Raw genomic sequence first — 21,243 nt, 5'->3', positions numbered from 1 at the left:
ATTCCTTAACATTGAATTACATCTAAATCAACCATTCATCTAACATCACATTCTTAGCAATGTTACATCCAATGTACTTAAACAATATACAAGTGTCCTTTTAGTAATTACATTTTAGATTATTCAATAATCCTCTGTACATGTCACAACATATGAAAAGCTTAAAAGAATAAACATCCATGTAAATAAAGTACATCATCATCCAATATTAATCCATGATGCAATTAAAGTAAATGAAACCATATATCATACATGATACATCATCATCATAAAAAGATATAAACATCCATTATAAGAGATAACCATATATCACAAACAGAAATAACTAAGTGCACGGTTCCTCCCAACCATGAATAGCATCATTAGACCATCGTGGATCCTAGCCATCCCTCCGTGCGTAACATTCCAAAGCACCGAAGAGATCATCGGTATTAACATAGTAAGAATGTCACTCTTAAAACATCCTACTAACATGTAAAGTAAAGCATAGGATACCATCATCTAACATATGCAAATCATCAATATAAGAAACATACCAATAAATACAACCATCATAGGGTATATCATCTATCATAATGATCTAAGAATAGAATGAAGATAAATACCAACCAAAAATACTCCAGCCACGGTGTCTCAGACGGATCTCAAATGATAAGAGTGGAAAAACACTACCACCTGACCACGTGGAACCTAAGTGGTCCACTCCCACCATGCTGAGGAGATAATCTCAAGTACCAAACAGGCTATCAAAACCACATAGCATAAATCTCTATAAGTCCAGGAATCCTAAAAGTATACTAACTCAAAGGTTCCAATCACAAAATTGACATCTAATTCTCAGAGGCACAACAATGACATTTAGGAAACCTACTATGCAAGCGGGAAAGTGTCATCGCATTTATCACATACAAGTTATCCTGGTAGTTAGCTAAACTCCACGGGTCCATACTGATCTCATGCGGCCACTAGTATCCTCTCATACTGACGAGGCATACTACAAAATGCACAGTCGCAACCATGCGTTCTCACTACTCCCATCCTAGCCTGTACAAGCGCTCAAGGCATGGGCGAGAACCAAAATAATTATCTTTTTAGGTTCATTTAATCCCCATTTAGTGTGTAAATGTTATCACTTATTAACAAAACTTACAATGAGTTACCCTGACAGCCACTTAGGGCCCCGACCCCCATTGCAAGCCACTTTTCGACACTACAAGTAGATTACTTACCCTAAGCTCATGGAATCATAAAATCACCATAGTCCTGTACAAGCAATTGTAAAGAAAATCCAAAAGATATTCCATAAAAAGAATCATCAAATAACCATGATAAAAGCATCAAATATCCATAATAAGAATCATCAAATCTCCAAGATAAGAATCATCAAATCTCCATGAGCATCTGAAAAGCATCCATAGAAAATCATGATCACAACAGTTCTCTATTGGCAACTGAAGGCATCACTGATAATCATAAGTATCAATTGGTTCTTAATAACCAAAATATATCTCAAGATAAATCACAATATCCATTGGTTCTCAACAAGCAACCAAGAATATCTCAAAATCATATTGATTGAAGACTCCAAAATGGTTGAGTCAAACATGTCACAACATGACATCATCAAGAAATAAATCAACATTTCAGTCCCATCATGGCAACTAGAAAATAATCCAAGAATAACTGATCGATAAATCAAAAATGATTAGCTCAAGTGTCTCATACACATACATCTTAGCTTCACACATGAAGACTGATGAACAATAACAATCAGTAATTACAAACATTTCATAGAGCATACGATCACATTACCATGGTTGGGCTTATAAAAATTGAGACCAAATAAAATCAACATGCCATCACATCTCATAACCCCTGAGCCTCTGGTAACAACCTAAGACTAGTCAACACTAGTCAACCCAAAACCCAAAACAAGAAGCATATAGAATACACGATGCAAACACATGTTTTGGTTTTTCTATCTTACATGGTTGAATAATGTGTAGAGTTTCATTTTCCATTTTCAAGTGTAGGGGTTTCAGTTTCCATTTTCAAGTATATTTCAAATGTTTAAGTTTTATCATTTGACCTACAAGTCAACCCAATTGTTCCCCGATAGCATTATCCTTCCATTATTAAGAATTACATTCTAAGAATAACTTAAGGATAAGTATTTACTTATTGACCTTTAATTAAATTGATCTCTTGATTTAACTATGATCCATATTCTAATTGATTAACTCTTCTTTAAGGTCACTTCAACTTTTAACATAACTCAAGGATCATTATTCATTAAATTATAAGAGGACCAATTATCATTCTTTGAATAGGAGATTATAACTTAATTAAAATGATCAACTTGATCAATCAATTAACATAGGTACACCATCCATGACCTATTAACATTATAATAGTCTTCAATTAGAAACATAATTAAGTATTACTAAAGCTTGAGTCTTTTAAGTCAATCGTTATCATCATTGATATCTAAAGTCATAAGACTTATCAACTTCAATATAGATAATCTACAATCTCGTTAAAAGAATTATATCAAATAAATCTCTATTACATAACTTAATTATTAATTAAATCCAATTAACTCTAGTTAATTGATTTAGTTAATAACTTCACAACCAAACCATCAACCCAATGAATATTAGTTGACTAATAACTAAAAGTCAGCCATACAAAAATATTCATGTTCTTAGTTCAATAATAATAGCTGGTTAATATTTAAAAATAGATCACATTCATCATGATAATCATTTCAAGTTAAAACTCTATCGCATATAATCATATTGTCAGCTCAATGAACATTAATTGATTAAAATCAATTATAATCCAAATCCAAAAACTAATATCTTTTACAAAACATTAATCATTAAATAATCTTCACTAGATTAACTCTAATCGGATTAGTTGACAACTAATTAAACCATTTATACTATTATTTATTAATAGTTTGTTAGATCCAACCAACATTAATAAATAATAAACTCATCCAAACTATAGATAATCGATCTTAAAGAAACCTTACAAAACTTCATTAGTTAATATTTAACTAGCTCTTAACACCATTAAGGTATATCAATAATTTATTTAATAATGCATAATGTATTCAAATCGTAGTAATGTTGTAACAATGACTCCTTGCCAATTATATCTTAATCCCACATCATTAAATTCCCTTATTTTAAATAATCCTCATTAAAAAAATATAATATAAATTATTGTCTCTTAATTATTTAATATATATTAAATAATATTTAGTATACATTAAATAATTTTAAAGTCATCCATTAGACTTAATTTTCTAATCTCTCAATATTTGATATCTCTTTCCAATTAACCTATCATCGATAATCGTTAATTAAAGTTAACTTAATTATTTCATTTAAAACATTCTTATTAACCTTAATTAGGGTAAATGCTAATTAAGTAATTTGGTTAATTTAAAACCATATTATTTATTCTAAAATTTATTTAGTTTGAATATATATATATATATATATATATATAATATAATATAATACTTAACAATCAATAACATATAATACTAACAAATATAATTAACATACAAAATCAAATCCAATTCATATCATATTAAAAGAAACAAGTGTATGCGTCACTGTCATACGTACTGAGCCATGCAGTTGGCTGTGGCCGCAGTCGTCCCTGTGATCACAGTCGCAGGTATGACTGCGCCAAAGACCACCGTCGGCATGAGTAATAAAAGGGTGGGGTGGGAAGTACCCCCACCCTCCCATACATACATATATTTTGTTTTAAAAATGTTTATTAAAACATTTTTCTAATATGCAATTCCGTTCATACAATAACATATAACAGAGATGATGAAGACAAGAAGAGAAATAGTGCAAAGAGAATATGTGAATATCACGAGTGCACCTGGACACTGATGCTAATCCACCATGCCTCAGAAGTCCATAGAAAATCCCTTCCTTCTCCATCATTCACAATTCCTCCAAGATCCAAGCCAACCGAATCCTCCAAGTGACTAGAAGTGCTAGAAGAAGAATAGAAACATGTAGAGACATATGATCATATGAGCTTCTCTAATGCATGTAAGCTTTGAAGCTTCCATTTTAGCTTGAGGCTTGTAGCTTCCATTAAGCTTGTAGCTTCCATTAAGCTTGTAGCTTGTAGCTTCCGTTCAGCTTGTAGCTTCCATTAAGCTTTCATTAAAGCTTGTCCCAAACACACTAGGAGAGCCTCTATTTAAAGGCCTCTAAGATGCATCTAGGATGTCTCTAGAAACAATTAGAAGATAAGCATGACAACCAAGCATGAGTCTTCTCCAACCTTCTAGATGAGTCTTAAGGTTGTAGACACCATGTGCTCAAATAAAATGCTAACTCCTAAGTGTAGTCAACTAGTGCATTCTTAGAGTGCAAACTTCAGTATTGTCTACATGACAACTCTCAAGAATTTGCCAACTCCTATGTGAGAAAATATTAAAATAATGCACATTAATTAATATAATATTTACTTTACTCTTTCCAATTTAATTAATTAATTTATTAAGTCTCATGCACTAACTTTAATAATTCCACTTTTCAATCTTAATTTATTTATATTTTAATCACATGAGATTTAGAATCTTTTAATAATTTTAAATATATTTTCCACTTTTAAATTTCATTTTCCAAAACTTAATTGCTAAAATATTTATTAGCTTTAATAATAATATTATTTAATCATTTATTTAAAAATGAACTCTAAATATATTATTATTAAAATAAATATTGTCTCATTCAAATTTAAACTTTTAACTTTTTATTTTCAAATTTAATTATTTTATTTAATTAATTTCCCAATTAATTAAATAAAATAAATATTAAAATATCATATTAATTTTCCATTAAATTAAACTATTAATTAAATCTTTTAATTAGGCTTAATTAATAGAAAATACATCAAAGACTCATAAGGTAAAAATATGAAAACCCATCATAGCCAAAATACATACAAAATCAAACCAAGGGTTTATATCATGAATTACGTTATCCAACGTATTCAGAGGGTACTCAACTTAGATACTTGTCCTAATGTTCCAATTAGGACAAATGGCTTAAAGGGTTGGGATTTGGACTTGAGAATTTATCTCCCCTCTCTTATCATTGAGATAATGTGATGGGGTACGCTCATCCTGACAATTCAGGGAAGTCGATACCCGATACCTGCAACCTGCATAAAAACCATGCATGTACAAACACAATATATATACTAAACTAAACAGGCAATGGTAGGAAGTGGTGCATCATGTAGATCCCGACTAGCAGGTGACTACGACTCCCTTCCTTAACCACATCAGACACGCCATACAAAATCAAACACATAAAGCAAACACACACACCATACACATGCAAGTATGGGGTAAGTATCCATAAGAAAGAACATGTGATAATAAACCATCTAATCTAATCATCATCAATAATTGTGAACACTAAAAATAATCATCATACATACATGAAATGCAAAATTTAAGTAATCTCATCACATAATAAATTGAATCCATAGCACAATATCTGATAATCTCAAAAGAATGTTGCTAACCAACAACATGAGACTAGCTCTAAAAGAGTTTGACAATGTTAGCAAAAATGCGAACTAGGGGCAGGCACTACAGAACTTCTGCCATGACCTCTTCAACTATTTTTAATTATCAAACTTCTTGTTAAGATTTTCCTCAACTCTTAGGAAAAATGGTTAATTCCTGTTGAATAATTGGCCTCACCCCACTAAATTAATGAGAAATTTTCTCCTTGTTATCTTTTGCATGGCCTATTCCAATGAGAACTTGGTAGGATTCCATAGTATACTCTTGAATAGATCTTTCCACTTGCTTCAACCCTTACATTTTCTTTAACAAATCAAGCTCATAATCCACAAGAATTAATGTCAATTGAATTTGGCTATCATCTGGTCCCATCTTGTGATTTTATCCTTCCCTCTTCTATTTTTTTTGAACTGTATCTCCTACCACTAGATCTTTACATGACCCTTCAGTTTGGCCTTCGCAAATTTTACCCTATCCAAATCTTCAATATCTTCATACTCAAAGTATTCCTCTAATTAATTCATCCAATCAATTAATTCCTCAAGTTAAGATTTTCCAAAAAATGTGGGAACCTCAAACTTAGGTGTTTTTCCAATCTTGAAAATGGCCCTAAAAATACTTTCTTCTTCGGAGTTTAGAACGGCCTCTTCTTCAATATTTTCTTCTTCTTCACCTTCATCCTCACTTTCATATCTTGTAACAAGATTCATCCCTCTACACAATTGTTCTTCTGATTCTCACATTTTCTTTTGGAGGGATCTAAAACCCTTAGGTGTAACACATGCAACTCTTCCACCACATTCTCTTCATGGAGGAATTTTCATGCCTGCTGGAGCCCTTGTGTAAACTGCCTCACAATTGGAAATCTATCTACACCCACAACCCAAACCATGGTCCTGGTGCAAACTGCCTCATAGTCAGTGATCTATTTACACACTCGAGAACTCCTTCTCTGATACCACTTGATGAAGGGTGCTCCCCTTAATACCACAACACACAATAGAAATAGAGAAACAAAACAAATTGAGAGAGAAAAATATGGACTTCTTATTATTGTGATAAATGTGGAATCACATAATTATAATATGCAAATCCACATGGGTGCCTTTCTTACAATAGTCTGTAAGACAAAGCTACAACTATCACCCACAACTCCCCCAAATAACCTATGAGCCTTCCTTATATAGGCATTTTCATTGCCTAGGAAGGTTATAGACTAAGCCCTAACACATGAGGCTGACCAACCTCATATTATATTATTTTATTATACTTTATTACATAGGATTGCTCAATACAAAATTATGCTTTTGGATGGGTCCATTTCTGGATATCATAACTAGTAAACCATTAACCTAATGGGCTATTATAATCCCATTTCAAAATCTTTGTGATGCAGGAGCATCTAGAGGTATAAGGGCAATCCTGTGTCACCCAAAAAAAATGTACTTAGACTTAGTTTATGTTTCATGTGTTTTCATTTTTGGACACCGATTTGGGTCAAATAAAGGTTCCAACTCTCACAGTTCAACTATCAGTGTTCTAGAAAATCTCAAAAAAATTGGAGCAAGCAATTTGGCCATCATTTTGGTGACCTAGAAGGTGTGAATTGGCCAGATGAATGTAATTGTGATTTAGAGAATTCCAGAAAAAGAATAAGGTCAAAAGGCCCCATAGTTTGAAAGTTATTGCAGTTTTTTAGGTTTTGGAGACCTCCTAAGAATGCTTCAAAGTCAGGTTAGGGGCATTAAATGATCTTGAAAAGGGCCAAAAAATGGGGGATGAGAAAATCTTTTCCATAGGGCTATAGAGTGCTTTGAGAGCTTTCCGAAAATGTAAACAGTTCGTCAATCGGAGCTACGGTTCAAAAGTTATGCCTCCCGAAAGTTCGGTTACCATTTATGGATTCTTCTAGATTTGCACCGACTTCTAACATAGCTTCTGGAACCTTCTATTTGTTCGTTGGATGCCTACTAGCACTTTCTAGAATGTACTCCTAGTCCTTAACCCTCCGGGGTCTATTTAAGGAGATTTATGGCATTGTAAAAGGCAGTTCGGAATGGAGTTTGAGAGGAGGTACTGAAAGGAGAAATTATCTCCAGATTTATGCTATTGTAAGCCCTTAGGGCATGTTTTGAAGTTTATTTTCCTGTACTGTTGTACTAGCTTATTTTCTCAGTTAATATAATTTTTCCCTTTTCTGTTGTGTCCATTTTGTTCTTGGGTTGTGTCCCCATCACTTTGGCTATAGATATACAATCAATGACCTTGTAAGCATCCATTAGCTAAGGTTTCACCTTGTTTTAGAGCCATTTAGGCCTTCATCATTGGACCTAAAGTTTGGGTAGCTAAAATTCATCCTGAAAATCTGCAATGATTGCACTAATACATATGATATGACAATAAAACTCATCTAGTAGGCTGATATGTCCAAGATGAACCTCTCCATATGAGATTAGAGCAATGCGAGCACACAATATGAACTTACTAAAATTAGCAAGCTCTCACAAATATAAACTCTACATAGGAATAACCCTTATTGGAAACACAATAAGGGAAAGATGGAAGTATAAATATTTTATGGTGATGCAAGACTGCCCTTACACTTAGTATGCTCCTACATAATATAGGACCTCATTAAGATATCACATTTCATTAAAGTTACAACTTTATAATAAATCCAATACATAGTCAACCTGATAGTGAACATATGACACATTATACTGCAATGATCATCACAAAATTATCACTAGCATCTACTACCTTGAACACATCTACATGAACATGTATTAAACCATATTCTAAGCCGCTCAATCAAATTCCATCTTTCTCAACGTAAATAATTCAATTACCAGTAAATTGTTCCCTGCAAATTATATTCTAAATAGTCTTCACATAATCTTCTAAAACTCATGCAAACCTTAAAATTACTTTTGGGGACATAAATACATCATCAATGCATATCCATGATCATGATTCTAAGCCTTCAGAACATGGTTATATGTACTCTCTTACCTCAATGACCAAATGTATCTCTATAAATTTGACTATTCCAACCAAAATACATATATTCTAGCATCAATGACAAACCAAGTCATGAATGCAACACTTTAGCACTAAATAATCTCCTGAAACATACTAAAAATTTCCCTAATAATAATATAATTGACATTCATGCTAATAGTCCTTAGATTTTTAAGTAATTGAATTGACAAGGCAATTCAATTCATTAGCCAAAATATCTGATCTCTTCCTTATATTTTGACACTATAATACTAACTTATCATCTTTATACTTTCCAACCAAACTCATATCAACCATTATAATAATACCAGTTAAAACAAATATATCATCTACATACTCTATTGTATCATATTCCAAAATTGTCACCAATTATATTACCTCAATGAGGCTTGCTGACTAAAACTATACCTCTACTAAAAATAATCCTCTATTATATTTAGATAATTTCTTCATTAACCAAATCCAAAAATGTACCTTAAATTCATACAACCTTACCTCATGAGAATGTTTCCATAAATTAAAACACCCATGTATCCATACTAGCCAACTTGCTAGCAACAAGATGAGATTTGATTCAAGAAGTAGATAATTATGTCAAAACATCTTCAAGTATTTTTTTATAGCATCATGATGTTTTTAATCATGTTATTACATAAACATATGGATAGGTTATCCCAAGATCATTGCATCATTAATTATAGGTATACAACATCTTAATTTTCATATCTATCCTTTTCTAGATATCAATACAATTTCAATTACATTTCAAGTCATATTTAATTACATCTCATGTCATTTCAATTTCATGGTTGATTCTAAAATCAAGGATTGACCTAGGAAAACCCTTTTTAATCAGACATTTTATGTCTTTTGTATGTACAAGAACACGTGATAGACACATAAGATTAGGTACACACTAAGAATTTGAAGAGTTATAGAATGTCTATTGATAAAAAATAGTTTCCCAAGTAGGTCACCTTGAGCAACATACTCCTAGAATGAGATCACACAATGCAACATAGTCCCCCTATCTTTACACAAAATTTGAGTTCAGGTTGTTCATTCTATATACATCTAAAATCTTCTATTGTAGTCTATCTTTCAATTTTCTATTTTCATGTGCATGTTGAAAGTGATATTTTATCCAAAATTTTCCCAGGTCTTGCATTCATATTCCATAATTGGATAGTCATTTTCCACTCATTCATAAAGGACCACTAATTGGTGTACATTCTATAGGGATACTTCTTCTCTCTTTTGGTGGGGGGGGGAGTGATATTTTCTTACACAGGATTTTTTCCTTCTCATTCTTCTTTGAGATTTTATTTTTCTATCTCTATTTTGGCAAGGAGTCTTGTCCCACTAGATTTTATCCTTTTCTCCATTTTTTGAGATATTGTATTGTATTTTTAATTGGGAACTTAACATAGAATAGTAGTTAGGGTCCATCTTGCATTTTTATTTTTCTTACATTCTCCCAAAGTTGCACTTAAGGGGTGGGGGTGTAATTAAGGTATATTCATGCAGGAACATCCTAGGGTAGTTAGCAATCATGTATGTTGGAGTGGGTTTTGACCTTAGATTTGGAGGAATCAGTTGAAAGGAGATGATGCGTGATCGCTATTAGGATAGTTCTTGGTTGTGATTTCACCTGAGGAACTCAATGAATGAAGGAACTTAGTGATGCTTGGTTGGAGTTCTACTCAGTGGAATTTACACTTGGTGATCTTTGTACTATTTAGTGGATGTTCATCTTGATTGAAACTGTGCTTGGTGGGTGTTCTAGTGTCCTTGCACCGAGTGGCTCGGTGGCTATTGGAGATGCTCGATTGTTGTTGTCTAAAGAAAGCACCTAGAACTTGGTATGCAAGATTGGAAAAATCTTTGGCCAAATTAGGATTTGCTAAAGGTATGACAGATACCGACTTATATTTGAGATAAATTGAGAATGGTTTGTTGATAATTGTGATATTCATTGATGATATAATATTTGGAGTTAATGATTAACCAAGTGATAAGTCAGCTAAAGAAATGAAGAATGAATTTGAGATGAGCATGATTGGTGAGATGAAGTTTTTCCTAGGTTTATAGATTATGCAAAGCAGTTATGGTATTTTCATTTCACAAGCTAAGTACTTGAAAGACTTTTTGAAAATATTTGGTTTGGAAAAATATAAGCATGTTGGTACATCTATGATAACTAATCACTAGTTATCTAGCAAAGATGAGATGCTTACAACTGAGCAAAAGAAGTATAGATCAATAATTTGGAGATTTGCAATATTTGACTCACACTAGACTAGATATAGAAAATGTTGTTGGGATTATAGCTAGATTTCAAGCTGATCCTAAGGAGTATCATTATGCAGTAGTAAAGAGAATATTCAAATATTTGAAGGGAATACCTAATTATAGGTTATAGTATGATAGATCAAGTGATTTCACTATATGTGCCTATACTGATGTGGATTGGACAGGAAGTATGGATGATAGAAAAAACAATAGAGGTGGAGCATTTTTTCTTGGAGGAAGATTGGTTTCTTGGATGAGCAAGAAACATGATTGCATTTCATAGAGTACAACAGAAGCAAAGAATCTAGTAGTAACAAACAATTGTAATAAGACAATGTGGATGAAGAAAATGTTGAAGGACATTGGAATATAATTTTCTAAGTTTGTTGTCATACAGTGTGACGATAAAAGTACAATATGCATATCTAAGAATCTCATATTGCATTCTAAGACTAAGCACATATGCATTACATATCATGTTCTAAGAGAGAAGGCTGTTGAAAAATAAATTAGATTGCAATATGTCAATACAAAGTAGAAAGTTGTAGATATTTTCACTAAACCTTTACCTAAAGATACTTTTTATTATGTGTGGTATTCTTGAGGTTATGCCCTTGCCTACCTCTGAGTAGATGATGTAGAGTGTGTACTAGTCTAGTGGTTCAAAGCATTGGACTAAATGTTGATACTTCCCATATGGGGGATTATCTGAGATGAGAAAAGTCATCAAGGACTCTTGGTAGCTAATTTAGAACATTGTCCTGGACACTCAAGTTGATTGAAGACTTGGAGTAGATGATTTACAAAATGAAGCCTTTGTCATTGATGTCAATGGGGGGGGGGGGGATCATGCATGAAAAAAATCTTATATGTATGAATGGGGGAGAGATTGCATAAATAAGGGAGAGATTGATTAATGGGGGAGAGATTACATAAATAAGGAAGAGATTGATTACAAAAGATTTCATATTTGATTGATGAAGATGATTTGAAAAGATGAGAACAACAACACCAATAGAGTGTTATTTTGGTATTCTTAGAGATGTTTTAATCTATGTTTCCATCAATGCCAAAGGGGGAGATTGTTAGCATGAATACTGATGATATTCCTTTGGGGGAGTATCATAAGCATTACTAGATCACGTGGAGATTGTTAACATGATTTGCATGTTGCATTCATGACTATGTTTTTCATTGATGTCAACATAGTAGTATTTCTATGAAGAATGATAGAGTTATAGATAGAGAATGAGGTCATATAAATAATGTATGAAAGATCAGGTCAAGTGCAGTTAACAACATGTTCTACACAATGTCCTGATGATGTGGTTAAGTGCACATAGAGAGAATCCAAGATATGTAGAAGATATGCTTGATTTACAGAGAGCAGTATGTAGACAAAAGTAACTAATAAGTAATTTATGATGTTTTATTTGCATCTCTTTACTGGGATAGAATCTTGATGTGCAAACTTGTATAGTGATAGTAGATAGTTTGATGGTGATGTCTGTAAGTGCACAAGGTCTAGAGTCACACATTTGAGAAGTTTCAAAGATTGTGAGCCAAAAGTGTTGTGTAATTATAAATTAATTAATTATCTTAATGTGGTCCTATTATAATTAATTAGGAAAGCCTCAAGATTGACTCAAGGAATTTTTCTGAGCACATGGTATAAAGGAAGGATATTTTCCTTGTTTGAAAGTGTATTAAGTGTAGATTGTGCAAACAAGTGCAAAATATTTGGTAAATGCAAGTAAGTGATCCAAGGGATTATTGGATGCAAAGTTTGTGATCTAGTATCAAGATTAGAAGGAGTAGAATTTCGGTTGATTAACAAAGGAAGAGAAAGTACAAGTATAGCTCATTTCTATTATTTTACAAGGAATAATATAGAGATAAGTTGGACAATGAGTTCAGTGATCTTTCCCTTGAAGCTATTTGGACAGTGGGTCCATCTGCCTTAGTACCCTAACAAGGACTGATATGTACTGAATCTTTTTATTGACTCCTAATAGGGTCCATCCTCTAACAAAGAATTTTTATATTAGTGCATTATTTTGTGGGTACCATCCCCACTAGGGTTTTCCCTCCAATCAAGGGCTTCCCTAGTTAACATGTCTAGTGTTATTGTATATGAGTATTTTTCATGTTTTTCATGGTTTCTAATTATATTGCTCATATGATTAAGGATTGATAAGGTTGATAATTTTCATAATAGTTGGATAACTAATTCACCTTGCCTCTTAGTTATATTGGTGGATTTTACATTTTGGCATTGTTTCCACTGTGTGATTATTTTTTGGGGGCTTGGTCACCTCCATTGGGGGTTTACTTGGCCTTGTGGTATCAGAGCAAAGGTTTGATTTAGTGGGTAGTTTGTTTCTCTGGGCTTTCAAATATCTTGGAAGATGCCTCCAAATTTAGTGGACCCTAGGGCTATTGTAGATCTTTATGATGTTTAGAGAAGGTTATATCAGATGTCATATCTGAGATGGAGTTGCTGAAGAATGATATGGTCACTAAGATCATGAGAGCTATAGCCTATAGCTAGTGTACCAAAGAACATGGGTATAGAAGATGGTTATGAAGAAGTTTCTAAAGACTTTGAGATTATTGGATATAGTGGTGAAGATAGAGTCAATCATATGGAGAGATTTGTGGAAGATATAACTAGTCAATTGGATAAATCTGAAGCTTAGTTGAAATTGAAGCATAAGTTGGATGTTTCTAATTTCTCTAGTTATTTGAATCTTGAAGACCTGATTGATTGGATTGATGAGTTAGAAGGCTTATTTGAGTTAGAGGATATTAGAGATCCACTCAGAGAAAGTTTGACACAAACTAAGTTGAAAGGACATGTTTCTTTATGGTGGAAAGAATTGTAGTGCAATAGAGAAGATGAAGATGAAATGAGAATCACTAGGTGAAGATTGATGGTGAGAAAATTGAAGGCTAATTTCACTCTGGTTGATTATGAACTTGAGTTTTTTAAGATATTTTAAAATCTAAAGTAGAAGGATGTGTCTATGAAGGATTCTACTAAGGAGTTCTATTAGCTAACAATTTAGTTTGGGCATAGAGAAATTTTGAAGGAAAAAGTGGCTAGGTATATTAATGGTTTGAGATTCAATATTTAGGATGAGTTTGGTATGCTAAAGATTGATTTAGTTGAAGATGCTTATTAGTATGCTCTAAAAGCAGAATATAAGTTAAAGAGAAGAATCAAGGTAATTCTTGAGGGGAAAAAGAAGCAGGATTACTTGGTGAAGGATTAAATGATTATTGAAGATGAACAAAGACCTATTGAATTGATGCAGTGCAAGGTAGGAGAATCCCAAAAGGAGATGTCCTAGTCCCTAGCAAATAACCACACACTAGAAACACAATAACAATGCAAGATCTAATACCAAATCACAACTCTTTATTGATAAAATAATTATTTACATGCAATGTGTCAAGTTGTAAGGCCTTCCCGGTTACGAAAAATACAAAGTAACTAATAATTTTGCAAGATCCCTCAAGATCCAATCCAAACCCTAGCTACTCCAGATCCAAACTCAGGTAGAAACCTCCAAGGAAGATCTAAAATTGTGCTTGCAAGCCCACCAAGTAGTCTCCTTATTTCTAAATTGCAGCCACTAGCTCTTCTTACAAAATCGCAACTCCACCAAAATCCTACTATAAAATGCCTCACATTTAGCACTCTATCCATAGACTCAACAAAACTTGCTCCTCTACTTCCTTCTTCTCTCCAAGCTTCTACTAAGAAGAGATCACACCTTGAAGCTTGATTAGAAATGCTCATATGCCTTGCTTAAATAGGCACTTACAATCCAAGATGTTACAAACACAACCAAACTGGGATGAAAGGTAAATGCAACTATATTTTAGAGAAAATATTTAATTCACACCCAAATACAACTAAGCACCACCATGTGGCCCAAAAAATATTAAATTCATGATTTAAGGAAATGTCCACAAACTTCTAGAATTCCACTTGCACACCTTGATAAATGGAATGACAACTATTTTTTTTATTTTTCTATTTACACCACCTATGCAACTTGAAAATAGAAATTCCTCTTTTTCTCTTTTTTTCCCCTTTTTTATTTTTATTATTTTTTTCTCTAATTTTCATCACTTTCTCTCTCCTCCATTTTTTTCCTCTTTACTTTCTAATGTAAGATGCTCCTACATCAAACTCCCCAAGTAGATAGAAAAGTGTGTCCAACACTTTGATGCCAAAAGAAAGATCTACAACCATCTTCATCTTCACCAAAGGTTTCCACTTCATTAGGGACAAGAAAACTAATCTGCACATCATCCACATCTGCATCTATCTATCAAACACCATGATCTCAACCATCAAATCAACATACTCCCAAGAATAAATTAAACATAATGCTTCATCAGCAAAACCTCATCCACATCAGAAACTAGTGAATCCACACCAGCAATAACAAACTCCATATCAATAGCAATATGTAGATTTCCATCAACACATGCCAAACTCCCAACGCTGGTGGTCTCATTGCTCACAACAAGATGCTCTGCAATATACAAGTCACCACCAGCAACAACCAAATCATCCATGACCAAGTGCTTTGTAATCTCCATGTTAGACTCAAGTAATTAATCATGAAAACCAATCTCCAACCTAACATCAACAAGGTTAGGAATATCCTTAGCAACAAACTCTAGTTGCCCTTCAAGTTCTATATCAAACTCCACAAATTGATCAACAAAACCAACCTCTTCCAACTTGACCTTGCTATACCATCTTCTCTCTTGAACAAGTCTTCTAACTAGCCATACAACTCTCTTCCAGATTGGTAGACTCCAACTCCAATAGCATAGAAATTTAGTCTTTGGTTCTTCAACTCTTTTAGAAAAATCAATATCCATAACAATGTCCACCCGAGCTATTGTCTCATTAATCCCCCTCTCTACTATATCATGGAGATTCACAATCATCCTAGGGTCCAATCCTCTTAGATCCATCTTCCAAGGTATTTGCAAACCCTCTACAACAAGTCACCAATAGATCAATCTTCCCAAACAAGATCAACCTTCCATCCTCACAACCATAGATCCATCTACATGTCCTCCCAAGGTCCTGGTGCAAACTGCCCCAACTTTAGCAATCTGTCTACATGCTCAGGAAGAACCTTTTCTCTAATACCACTTGATGTAGTGCAAGGTAGGAGAATCCCCAAAGGAGATGTCATAGTCCCCAACAAATAACCACACAGCACAAACACAATAACAATGCAAGATCTAATACCAAATCACAACTCTTTATTCATGAAATAACTATTTACATCTAATGTACCAGCTGTAAAGCCTTCCCAGTTACGACCAACTATAAAGAAAGTAATAGTTCTACAAGATCCAATCCAACCCTAGCTAGTCTAGATCTACACTTTGGTAGAAACCTCCAGGGAAGATCTAAACTTGTGCTCGCAAGCCCACTAAGCAATCTCCTTGTTTCTAAACTGTAGCCACTAGCTCTTCTCACAAACTCACAACTCCACAATAATCCTACTGTAAACTGCCTCACATTCGGTGCTTTGTCTACAAACTTAGGAAAACTTGCTCCTCTACTTCCTCTTTCTCTCCAAGCTTCTACTAAGAAGAGATTACACCTTGAAGCTTGATTAGAAATTCTCATATGCCTTGCTTAAATAGGCACTTACCACCCAAGATGTTACAAACACAACCAATGTGGGATAAAAGGTAAATGCAACTATCTTTTAGAAAATATTTAATTCCCACCCAAATACAACTAAGCACCACCATGTGGCCTAACAAATATTAAATGCATGATTTAAGGAAATGTCCACAAACTTCTAGAATTCCACCTACACACCCTGATAATTAGAATGATAACCATTTTTTTAATTTTTCTATTATGCCACCTCTGAACCTCAAAAATAGAAATTCCTATTTTTCTCCTATTTCCCCCTTTTAAAATTTTTATTACTTTTCCTCTGATTTTCATCACTTTCTCTCTCCTCTAGTTTTTTTTCCTCTTTATTTTTTAATGCAAGATGCTTCTGTATCATGAATAGAGGAGAATAACATATAGAGGTGTATTTTAAGGTACTTGCTATAGATGTGGTGAAGAAGGACATAGATCTTCTGAATGTCCCAATGGTGAAAGGAAGGTTGGTGATAGAAGACCTACTATGGTGAATGAGCATGAGGACTCAGTGAACAAGCTTGAGGTGGAAGATAAATTGCTAGCTCGATGAGTATTGTTTGGTAAAAGGGTGTTGGGACCTTGTTAGAGAAGAAATTTGTTCAGAATTCAATGTAAGTTTGGAGGTAATTTTTGGAATGTGATTGTGGATTGTGGTAATACTGACAACCTAGTTGCTAAGGAGATGGTTCAAAAACTTGGTTTGGAGAGAGTGAGACATCCTTGTCCTTATAGGATCAGCTGGTTAAAAGATGTACATGCTTTGTTAGTGACAAAGCAATGTCTTTTTAATTTTTAGATTAGGAAGTATGTGGATCAAGTTTTGTGTAATATTGAGGGCATGAATAGTTGTCACATATTGTTGTCACATATTGCTTGGTAGATCTTGGCAGTATGGTTCTAGGGAAATACATGATTGTGTTAAGAAACTATTTACTCTTGAGAAGGATGGCAGGAAGTTTTCCCTGATTCCTTTGCAAGAAGTAGAACTCGATAGGAGGAACTTGAGTTTTAGTAGGCGAGCTAATTTAAAGTATTCTTGATGGGGACACAACCCAAGAACAAAATGGACACAACAGAAAAGGGGAAATTATATTAACTAAGAAAATAAGCTAGTACAAATAGTACAAAGAAAATCAATTTCAAAACATGCCCTAAGGGCTTACAATAGCATAAATCTGGAGATAATTTCTCCTTTCAGTACCTCCTCTCAAACTCCACTTCGAACTACCTTTTACAATGCTAGGAATCTCCTTAAATAGACCTCGGAGGGTTAAGGACTAGGAGTACATTCTAGAAAGTGCTAGCAGGCATCCACCGACCAAATAGAAGGTTGCAGAAGCTACATTAGAAGTTGAAGATCAGCATAGAAAATAGAATTTTAGTACATTGAGGAAGAATGTGAAGAAGTAAGAGTAAACAGTTATCTATTGCCAGAAAGATTTTCCAGAAGTAGAAAAAAGTTAAGAGTGTACAAGCTAAAGAATTGGAGGACATGTATGTGAAGAATCAGATTATAATTTATGTGTTGAATCCTGGAAGATGTTCTTCCAACTATTAGGGCATGTTTGGTTGCTGGAATAGGAATAGAAAAGTTAGAATATGTTTTCCATTTTCTGTTTGGTTCATCACTTGGAATAGGGAATAGGAATATGTATTCCCATTTTCCCTCTAAAATGAACTTATACCCATTCAAAAAAATAGTTGTTATTGGAATAGCCATTCCTATTCCCAATATTACATGCCTATTCTCTATTCTTAGGCCAGTGACCAAACGGGCCCTTAAGAACATCTTTTCAAACTTGGGGTGTCTACTATAGGAGCATCCTAGGGTAGTTGGCAATCATGTATGTTCAGTAGGGTTTAACCTTGGAGTTGGTAGAGTCAATTAAAAGGAGGTGATGCTTGGTCACTATTGAGGTAGTTCTTGGTTGTTTTTTCACCTGAGGAACTCATTGATTGAAGGAACTCGATGATCCTTGCATGAAGTTATGCTCAGTGGAACTCACATTTGGTGATCTTTGTACAATTTTGTGGATGTTTATCTCGGTTGACACTATGCTTGGTGGGTGTTCTAGTATCCTTGTACTAATTGGATTAGTGGCTATTCGAGACACTTGGTTTTTGTTTTTGTTTCTTGGTGGTTTAGTTCACTGAGAATTGCAATCTTGTTGGATCTAGCTAGCCAACATATGCATTTAATATGTGGTGTGTGTGATCATGACATGGATCAATCTAGAGATGTGTGAGGACCTATTTGGGGTCTTGATTATTTTTTCTATGTGCATTTAATGATTGCTATAAGCTAACTAAGGCATATTATTTTTATTTGGGTTCTATATGATTCATTTTACAACAAGACAACTTGTGGTTGTGCAAGTATTAAAGAAGGGTTTGGGTTGTTGTGTTGTGAAGCCTTAAGAGGTTATTTTTCTCCACTTTATTCAATGTGGTTTCCCCCTAGATTTTGCTATGGGGGTTTGGGGTAGTGCCCCTTGTGGGGTCTTAAGGAAAATCACTAGGTGTGCTTCCTATCATAGTTCAAGGTGGGGTTGAGGGGCAATGCCCCTATAGGGGTTTTTGGGGGTAGCTCCCTTGAAAGATTAGTTGACTTTATTATTGTAAAAGGCTATGAATGCTATTTTTCTATTGGATGACTTTTTCTATAAGTGGAAAAGAGCTTGTATGAAATGGATTAGGTTTAGGGATTTTATAATGTATGATGAGATTGTAGCTTCTTGCAATACTATTGAGCTGTAAGGGATTACAAATTGTAATTGGGTTGTAATCACTGGATAAGAAGAATATTGGACTCATTGTTTGGTGGACGTAGCCCAAGGATTGGGTGAACCACATTAAATCTTTGTGTCTTGTTTTCTCTTCTATGCAATTTATTATTTTTTGATATTGGTTATATTTGCATGTAATTATTATTCCTGTTGCATAATTCCTAACATGGGTAGTGTTGTAGGAGAGTCAGAGAAGGAGTTGAAAATTCAGCTAGAGAGGTGTAGCTGAGGGGAGAAAAGTTTAGCAAAGCTAGTAGCTAAGTGTGAGCTTAGGAAACAAGAAGATTGCTTGGTGGCTTGCGAGCACAAGTTTAAATCTTGCTTGGGGTTTCTACTAGATTTTTGTGTTGTTGTAGATTTGGGATAGCTACAACCTATTTGGATCTTGAGAGATATTTTAGAACTATTACTGTATTGCTTTATATTTTTTCGTAACTAGGAAGACCTTACATCCTAGCACATTGTGCATGTAATCAGTTATTTGGTGGATAAAGAGTGGATTTTCTATCAGATTTTGTGTTGAGTATTTTTTTTTGCTATGTGGTTGTTTGTTGGGGGCTTGGTTACATGCATTGGGGGTTCACTCAACCTTGCACTGTGTCAATAAACAAATTTATCCTTCAAAAAGAAATACAAAGAATAACTCAAAATGCCTGCATAGAAGAATAAATGCCACTAATAGTTAGACAAGTTACCTTTAGATTGATAACTCTCCTTTGAATTAAGAGGTACAAATCCCTCTTATGATTTATAATGAACTAAACTTCTATTGTGTCTTTACCTGGAAGACATGAAGACATTAACATTCACCCATCAACATGCTATGAATGTGATTACAGATTTAAATAACTTTGAAAAAGAGAAAAAGACAAACAAATAACCTCAAGATTGCTTATTCAGTCCTTCACATCACAAAGAAGGTAAAAGGAAACACTGTATTATTCTGCAAACTATGAATGATAGTACAAGACTACATTCAAAATGTGAAACAAGTGACTACATAATTGACTTTGATCCAAGAAATTCATATTCAAACTTCAAAATCTAGTATATGTAAATTCTCTTTTATTTCAGACACATAATAAAACAACAACACTATTATTTTATCCATGTCATTATAGTCAAAGTAAAGAAAATAAAAGTAAATCCCCTTGTTACGATCACTACCCAGAGAAAATGTAATCTCCCCCATCCTATAGCCACAAGACTCCTAATAAGGAGAAGCACCCTCGCTCCTTTTGTTGTTGCATGTTTATAATCTCATTCCCCTACATCTAGATAAATTTTTAGCTATATAATTGATTCTTGAATATTATTGTAATTAATCATTTTATTTTATCTTTTAATTCTAAGCTAGTAACCATCTTTCCCAACCTTCTTATCTTCATAATCATTAGAATATAAAGGTTAATAAAGATAATATATAGTGATGAGTATAATTAAACTTGGAAATGTGACATTTGAATAATTGGACTACATAACACTATGTACTAATAGTTGAGAATAACACCATACATCCATGATTTACAACTCTAAGGAGAATTGGGAATGATAAGTGTGTAGATTATGCTGCAAGTACTTCCTCATTACTATCTTTCTACTTTGGCATTGCCGCTTATCTTTGCTATAAAATCTAAATGTGTTGGTTGCTGGCCTCACAAATAGACCTCTACACATTCATTCATATCTTTTGAATGCTAAAATATTTTGCTAATTTCTCTAGTGAGAATATGGAAAAGTAGCCTCATCACAACATATTCAAAATTGATCAAAATCCAATGGTGGAGTAAAACATTATGGCCCTATACCATGACTGATTTTTCTAATTGCAAAAATTCTGTGATTGCATTTCATTAGAT

This window comes from Cupressus sempervirens, chromosome 5 (assembly GCF_028749045.1).
Source record: "Cupressus sempervirens isolate cs-2001-9-10 chromosome 5, ASM2874904v1, whole genome shotgun sequence".
In the NCBI taxonomy this organism is placed as follows: Eukaryota; Viridiplantae; Streptophyta; class Pinopsida; order Cupressales; family Cupressaceae; genus Cupressus; species Cupressus sempervirens.
The sequence above is the reverse complement of the archived record's forward strand: the minus strand, read 5'-3'. Positions refer to the sequence as shown.